Raw genomic sequence first — 7,796 nt, forward strand, 5'->3', positions numbered from 1 at the left:
ACCACTGCACAGCAAAAGACCCGAACCGGAGTATCAGCTGCGCTCAGGTTACTCCGCTAGCACTTGTCTCCTGGTTGCCATGACGACGTGGCAGCACAGGGCAGGAGACCCTAACAGCTGCCGTGCTCCGTCCCTCCGTGCAGAGCTAAAATGTAACCCTGCGATGTCCTCGGCCTCCTCCCGGAACCTGTGAGGTATGCTTCTCCTTCTGGCCCCCCTCTCTGCTGGGTCCTCCATGCTGCTTTGAAGTTGGCTTCCTTTGTTCCTTTGCTGCTGCGTTGAAGCTGGGTCACGCTAGCAGCTCTGCTCTCCCTGCACTCAATGCCCTCCTTCCCCCCCCTGCTCATCCTATTTAAACCCTCCGGTGTCCGGCCGGCCCCCCCATCTCCTGACTGGCCGCCAGGTACCTGCAGGTGTGAAAGAGGGGATGGGCATACCTGCCCGCCCCCTTCCTTCGCGCCGTTGGCCCGCGGGCCGCCTGCCGCCCCTCCCCCTTAACCCTCTCCGGCGCCATCTCTGGCTCGGCACCTTTGTTCTCATTATCATCGGTGCAGACTTGCACACGCCCTATACTAGGTGCTAATAATGTTCTTGCATGCCGCAGTTGCCTACACGCGCCCACAATTAACTTTCCGCATGTGAGAACGCCCCGTGTCACCCGGTTACACCTCTTCAGTAGTAAGTGTAGATGCGATGATAATGCATGTGAGTGCATCACATAAACTTGCATGCAGTCACTTCCAGAGCGTGCACAGACTTATAACGATCGTCCATTCACAGATCCTACCAGGACACAAGCATGTTTATTATCTCCGCATGTTGTTTATTCTCTAACAGGCACTCCGGGTGTCATCCAGCCAGAGAGGAAGCATCCCGAGCTCACCCGGCAGGTGACGGTGCAGAGGATCGAGAAGGACTTCCAGGGGATGCTGGAGTATTACAAGGAGGATGAGCCTCTCCTCATCAGACACCTCATTTTAGGTCAGGACGGGCCCTGATTTGTGCTGGTAGAACGTGTGATCCCATCATTACAGTCTCTGAGTATTAGATTGGTGACTGGCACATTATAAGGGGTCACAGCAGTCACGACAAGATCCTACGACACTGGAACAGACTTGCCTCAGGTCCTGGTGTACCCCAGTTGCAAACTAGAGTGAGCAGTGTCACTAGAATCCGTGGGGCCACAGGAGCTGCATAAACAGCTGTCACCCACTGTGAGTGAATTCCCGCAGTGTAGTGGTGTTACATCGCATCTTCTTGGCAGAATGAGCTCTGTAACAGGCCCTTATAGATGAATGGGGTAGCAGGTGTAGCTCATATTTTGCACAAGGAAGTAAGGGGGACATTTACTAAGCAGTGATAAGAGTGGAGAAGTGAGCCAGTGGAGAAGTTGCCCCATCAACCAATCAGCAGCTCTGTATCATTTTATAGTATGCAAGTTATAGATGTTACATCAGTGCTGATTGGTTGCCATTTGCAACTTCTCCACTGGCTCACTTCCCCTCTCTTATCACTGCTTAGTAAATGTCCCCCTAAGTTACTTTAGCTACTCCACTGTCGGCTGTTATTAAACATCAGCTTGCCATCATAGACCAATGTTCACTTAGTGGAAGTAAATAAGTCCTAATCCTCGTGTCCCCACATGACTTGTGCATTTATTCAGAAAGGTTTCTCTATATTCTGTGACAGCGGACAATATATATCCTACTGGAAGCACCAACATTGATGGGTGTGTGGTAATATTTTCTACCCTTCCATGTCCTTGCATTTCACTACCCAACTGCACGTAGAATTTACTTTCTTGCTGGGCATTGGTTTAGCAGGGAAGGAGGTGGGAGAAGAGATGCAGCAGAATGATCCGCTGAGGACCCCTGGTAGCTGCCCTCTCTTAGTAAATAATCTCATTGTATCCCATGGAAAGGTTATTTTTATAGTTTAAGATAGAACAGGAAAGCAGACGATACCCTCATCAGGGCTGTTTCTAGCCAATTTGGCTCCCAGTGCGAGATTTAAAAATGCGCCCCCCCCCCCATGACATAAAAAAAAATGTGCCCCCCCACACACCTAGATAAAAACAAAACTTGCGCGCGCACTCGGAAAGGGGGCGTGGCCTCATCTAAATGGGTGTGGCCTCATCTGAAAAGACTACCTCACAATCCAGTTTTTGACCCTGCTCCAACAGATCACGACCACCACAGGAAAAAAAAATTCTACCATATTAAGCCCCACACAGTAATGCCCCCTGCACCATATTATGCCACACACCGCAATGCCCTTGATACATTAAATCCCCACACTACGGCAGGCAAGAGTCCCCATTTCACACATTACGGCAGGTGTCCCCATTTTACGCATTGAGAGAGAGAGAATACTTACAGAGGCGATTACCGCTCTTCGGCCCACCTCACCAGTCTCTCGTCGCGCCGGCCTTTCCCTCTTCCTAACTTGGATCCCCCTCTGTACTCCGCTCGGGGGGGGGAGTTTCGCGAAGTGACGTAACGACGCAACCGCGTCATTCCGTGAAACTCCACCCCCCGAGCGGGTTACTCGGGGAGAAATAGGTGGGAGAAGCAGGGAGCCACAGTTAGTGCCACGGCGGGCGCCCAGTGCGGTTGCACTGCTCGCCTGCTCCAAGAAACGGCCCTGACCCTCATATTTACTATCGTGCAGAAAACATACATATAACGGAACACACACTGTGTGGTTGAAATGCCTTTTATGAAGAGCTTGATTTTGGTCAATAGCACCACCATCTGTCTCCCACATGGGTTTTGCAAGTAGGTGGGGCAGTTGGGTTACATTGTAAAGTTTAAAATAATTCCTACTGTCCCTCAAAATTTTATATTGGCGTGTGCCCATCCCTAGTCTCTGTGCCATTTGCCTAACTGTGCAAAATAAAAGCCAACTCCTGATTGGATGGTTGCAGCCCCATTCATTCAGAAGCCAGCTATCAATTTACTGAAGGGAAAAAGAAAGAGATAACCCCAAAATCCATTGTTCAGAAGTGATTGTATGTAGGGAAACCAATCTAGCAGCTCTCTGTGACAGTTCAGCCACTAGGGGTCATTGCTGCCCTTCAATACATCCAAGCAACAGATTATCTGTATATTAATAGCGTAAGGACGATTTTTATGAGTGACATTTCTTTGATGCCATTGCCTGAGCAGGTTAAATAATATACCAAATTAAAGCTATAGATGTGCAGAATTATATTGGCTTTGTGATTGGTTGCTTTGTTTTGGAGTTCTGTGACAAAACGTCCACCAGCCAATTACAATGCATCACCATTGTGCTCTGGAAAATGTGACTCTGTGTTTGCATCTGCTGAGTGACCTGGATCATATGACCTGCCGGGTGGTCTAGAAACTGTGACAGTTATGTGCAGCCACCCACTAAGCAGGAGATATACCAACCTAGGTTGGAAGGGGGCGCTTGGGGTGTGTTTCCAATTATGTGTATAAGCAGCTGCCTAAAATAGGTTAGTCACACCTATATTATTAGATACATACAAAGCAACAATAAGGCAGCGCTAAATGAGATGGATTGTCTTAATATCAGTGCTTTTAATAAAATACATATAAACAACGTTTTAAAAATTACAATTAAAATTCAGTCATAACATCACTCTGCAACATATAAGCCTCTAGTCACCCTTTGATTTTATCCTATCTTGCCTGTTCCAATTTTTTCCATAGGACCTTATAACTGCATGAACTGAGTGTCAATTCTCCTGGGGCTGTTGCACAGTCCCTGGATCGGTATTAAAGATTCCAACGCTGGAGGATTATCAGTTCCAATTTGATATTGAAAAAAAAAACAGGAAAGTCCTCACCAGTAGTGCGTGGCTTTGGAGAAAGTCCGATCCTTAGTCAGTGGAAAATGTCCAAGGTAGATATTGCAGGGTCCACAGTGGTTCAGGCAATGATGAATGTAATGGTAGATAGAGGTGGCAAGGAGGCATACCACTGACGCGTTTCACAGCTACACTGCTGCTTTTTCAAAGGCCTTAAAACATATGCTACATAAAACATATATTTGACTGTTTTATGGTCTTTGTAGACTTATTCTGCATATTCCAGTCCATCACTGACTCACTACATGTTGTCTTTGTTGTCTTCATAACAGATTGTGAAAATCCTGAACCTGTACACGCCAGTGAATGAGTTTGAGGAGCGTGTGACGGTCTCCTTTATCCGGAGTATACAGGTGAGCCGCAAACCACAGTCCTTACATGGTGTCAGACTGATAACTGCAGAGACCCTACAGGTGCCTTGTACGGTGGTCTGTACTGGCAGTCACTCTCCAGTGTGCAGCCCCTGCGCAATGCACAAAGCCAGGGTCTACTGCACCGCTCAGACCTGCACACAGGCTCCCTACTCTCTCACACCACCCCGCGGAGATGCTGGAATGTGGCCCATATGCACTTTACACCTGCATCCGTTATAGACATTCCAATGGCTGACGTGAAATACAAGCACAACTTCAGTTTCTGTTATGCAAAATATGGGGACATTCAGCATACAGCCAGATCTGCGTCTATCTCCTCACATGCTGGGGTCCGCCCAGCATGTGTGACAGGCTGCCTCCCGATGCGTCCGCAGTGCGGACACATTGAACTAAGGTTGACCCAGGCTGTGCTGTCAGGCGGCCCGCCGCCAATTTTTTTTTAATCAGAGCGGCTGCGTGTAACTTGGCGCAGCCCCCAATCTCCCCCCCTTCCCCCCAGGAAAGCACCCCCGTTCGGCCCGTCATGCCCACAACGCCACGTCACCACCCCACAAACGCCAGCCGCTGTCAATCACACTGCGGCCGCATCCTTCATGGATGCAGCTGCAATGTGTAAGGTCACACACGTGCACTACAGACAGTTTCAAGATGATTGATTGCATTGGACAGCTCCTCTTTATTTCTCTCCTAAGCTTGGTACGTCTCCCCATTGGGAGAATTGTAATTGAATTTTATTTGAATTTTTTTATTGAATGGGAATGTGTGGTAGATCAGTTCATTTTAACAAATTTAAATAGATCAATTTACAACCTATTTGAAAGTAGACTCTATTTCTGTCCATTTCTCTTACCTGCACGTTACATTTACCATTTACTGTATTATGTTATTTATTTGGTGTATTTTGTTTTGTAGGCTCAATCACACAAGCGGAAAGACCCTCCCCACCTGCTGCTAGAGTCTAAGTACATGTTCCCCATTTTATTCGCCTTCAACCCGTCGCTAATCACCCTGGACACTGTTCATATACCGGCCGCTTTACACCTTGATTTCCTTAACAAAGTTTAAAGAGACGCTTTATTTTTTTATTAAAACAATAATCCAGCAACAAGAAGATATTATAGATCCTCTGAAATTGGAGGACACACAGTACTACGTCCTGAGAAATCCCCTCCGCACTGATCCTGCTTCTCATTTATCCCTCTCTCGGAATTAGTGGTTTTATTTTTTTAAAGAAATCGGCATCTCGTGTGCTTGGGAAAGTGCTCAGTCGTTTACCATGTGATGTCCGTGATGCACACAACTAACTGGTGACAAAAACTATTGTACAGACGTACCATACGAAGTTAAAAAATTAATTTTACAGAAATTATATATAATCAGATTTAAAAAACAAAAAAAAGAAACCAGCCGACTTTACCACCTGCGTTTGGAAGTGCAGACAGATGTGTTCTATCCTAGAAACGTGAAAGCACTATTTATCTCATGCAGCACAGTATTTGTAGTGGCATAGACATAAGGCACAATATAGATATATTAATAAAAGTAGAGATGTAAATGTTTATACTCAGACATCCAAGGCAACTACATCCCTGTGTTATATAGCATACCCTATCTGCGGCTATGGGGAAATATATGACAGGTCACGCAGGTTATGTGCAGTGGTGTACAGCACGCAGACTGTTCATGCTGATTATCTGTGCAGTGGTGTACAGCACGCAGACTGTTTATGCTGGTTATCTGTGCAGTGGTGTACAGCACGCAGACTGGTCATGCTGGTTATCTGCAGTGGTGTACAGCACACAGACTGGTTCTGCTGGTTATCTGTGCAGTGGTGGACAAGCCCGTGATCGGGTGAAATGCGTTTCACCTGCGGGCACCTTGCCGACCTGAAGACCAGATGGGTGATATTTAATATTTATCTGCTTTATATACAACTAGTTGTGATGCTCCAGCCAAAACACTTATTGTTACAGTGTAAATTTTGGATATTGTTGTTGCTGGCGCTCCCAGGTGCATTGTATACATGTGTATATATCACTCGTTAAATCAACAGGGATAGGTGAGTGTGGTCCCGCAATTAAGTCTGCCTCAGGTATCTCAAACTGTTGTTGTTTCTTCTCTATAACTTTTTTTGAGCATTTCACCTGTTTGACAGTTGCATGTGTGCTTTCCATACTCAAATTAGTACGACTGACTAGGTTCCCTATGTGTCAGTGAATTTTTTGTCTTTTCAAAAAAGAATACAGTGGTTATCATCAACGGTGCTCTCAGTCAAAGTGTACTGTACAAAGTATTAATTGCACACTAAATGCAAGAAGAACAGGTGGTGAGTGGTCCCGTACCTGGTTTACTGTAGTTACCCCAAACTGTGTTTATACCATCTCCGCAGGTATATAATTGTCACACTTTTTCTGTGGAAATCTCTTCTTTGTATAAATCCCCAGCTCTGAGCGTTTGCTTTAGAGAACGGTGGGACCTATCAATACCATCATACCAATCAGAAATCAGGAATGGCACGAACAGATGTATACGAAGTCAATATCACATCTAGTGCCATATTTAACTATTAAAGGGACCTACGGGGACCCCTCACTTACGTGGACCTATTTACTAATTTCCATTTCCTCTTTCATTCTTTTCTTCCTTCTGTGAACTCTCATCCACGATTCTGGAGAGCGTGTCCCCTCCGGAGACACGTCTCTTCCGTCTAACGGGGACAGCAGATTCACGCTTACTTGATCCGATACTATTCCTCTTCCACCCTTATCCCATTATCCCTTTCCCAAGGAGGTAACAATCCCTCCCTTTTTCGGTGCACTCTCATTGGTGGCACAGGGCAAGTCCTCCAACGACCATACCCCTATGCTCACGCCCAATCTCGTCCGATCTTGGAAGCTAAACGAAGGTGGGCTGGGTCAGTACCTAGACGGGCGACCACTAGGGAATACCCAGTGAAGTAGGAAGACCTCATTCCTTTCCCTGTGGAACAACACTAACAGCAGGATCACCACTAACACTTGTTCTTACTATCTGTTGTTTTCAGATCCCATCCCTGTTCTACCCTTTGTATCTAATCCTAAACAGTGGTAAATGAACAGGGCCTGATTTCAGTTTGTGGGTTCTCCCTCTCACGAAATCAACCCAATCCAGGGCTGTATTAATACAAACGCAGTTTGTACAGATCTTTGGCAGACGGAAGCAGCATGGCATGTAGCTATCTTCCTATATGCAGTTATCCAAGCATAATCAAGATCTGAACATTCCATTTTTTTTGGAATAGATCTCTTTCTTCCTGTTGGCATGCAAATGTTTATTCATGTCCAACCTCATTGTTTTGTTTTGTCTTTGCTGAGTTCCCATTAATTTTAGGAGTAGAAATAAAGATCATATTATATTTTAGGCATATCACTTATCATTAGTTACTAAGATACAATAAGAGTGCGCCCAAACAAGAGTCATACAGCACGCAGACTGGTCACGCTGGTTATCTGTGCAGTGGTGTACAGCACGCAGACTATAATGTATGGTCAATATCCTTGCAATGCACAGTATTCGAAATAACAGCTAAT

General features: G+C 45.9%; 1 pseudogene; it reads left to right on the plus strand.

Annotated features, from left to right (window-relative positions):
• The first annotated feature begins 7,071 nt into the window (after positions 1-7,071).
• On the plus strand, positions 7,072-7,190 carry LOC134948714 (5S ribosomal RNA; annotated as a pseudogene).
• Positions 7,191-7,796: the final 606 nt, after the last annotated feature.

Source organism: Pseudophryne corroboree, chromosome 1, assembly GCF_028390025.1.
Source record: "Pseudophryne corroboree isolate aPseCor3 chromosome 1, aPseCor3.hap2, whole genome shotgun sequence".
Lineage (NCBI taxonomy): Eukaryota > Metazoa > Chordata > Amphibia > Anura > Myobatrachidae > Pseudophryne > Pseudophryne corroboree.